Consider the following 990-nt stretch of genomic DNA (forward strand, 5'->3'; position numbering starts at 1 on the left):
AGAGAGAAAAGCAGCTAATCTCTCCTCTCTGCTCTCTATTGATCACACACTTAGACTCCACTTCTCTGTCTAAACACTATTGATTCTCCCTCTCTCTCAATCTCTTTCTCGCTCTTCCTCTCTTTCTGTATTGCTTTCCTTACATACCAAAACTCTTGTCACATCTTTCCTTCATGCACCCTGACTACTTTTCTAATATTAGTTGGAATAACTGTGATTGTTGGCCTTTGCAACTGGAGGTCTCAAATCCCATTTTGGATCAAGATTTTCAAATACAGAAAGAATTTTGCAATTTGTGATTTGTGTGCAAGTGTCACAAATCACCGTCCCCTGCTGTGTACATTAAAAAGGTTATTCGTGGTCTCATTAAAAAAACAAACAAACAAAAATCAATTGCTTAGCAGCAGCAGGAACACAGACAATGATTAAAAGTTCACTATTGGGTACAATGTCTCTTGACTTTGTTTTCCAGACTCACATCACACTGTGTACTTGAAAAGGAACACATTCCTGTCAGGGTGAAGGAAGTGCAAGGCTAGGGACTGACTATGTCAAGGTCCACCCCACCCAGTATCTTCACATCAGTTCAAATTGGTCCAAGTATCTCTGTTTTAGAAAGTGGGATAAAGTGTCATAAACCTGCCAATGGTTTGGTGTTCTCACATGAAAACAAAAACAAACAAAAAATGTGAAGAAGAAGGGCACAAATAACTTGGATAAATTTGAAAAAAAAAAAAAAAAATCAATTTTAATTACATGCATTAAATATTCTTTCTACTTTTACTCAAATGGTCAAAATGTAAACAAGCAATCATGTGTTACTCAAAGAAAAAAGAAAAAAGACTTGCCACATACTTCACATTTGTTAGACTCGTGCTCCCCCTATTGGTCATACTTATGTATTACAAATGTTCATCTTTCTATGTTACAAAACTTTCTCACGTGGCTTGTGTAACTATAGATTACCTGACGTTTGGTAACGTGTGTGGG

This window comes from Melanotaenia boesemani, chromosome 10 (assembly GCF_017639745.1).
Source record: "Melanotaenia boesemani isolate fMelBoe1 chromosome 10, fMelBoe1.pri, whole genome shotgun sequence".
In the NCBI taxonomy this organism is placed as follows: Eukaryota; Metazoa; Chordata; class Actinopteri; order Atheriniformes; family Melanotaeniidae; genus Melanotaenia; species Melanotaenia boesemani.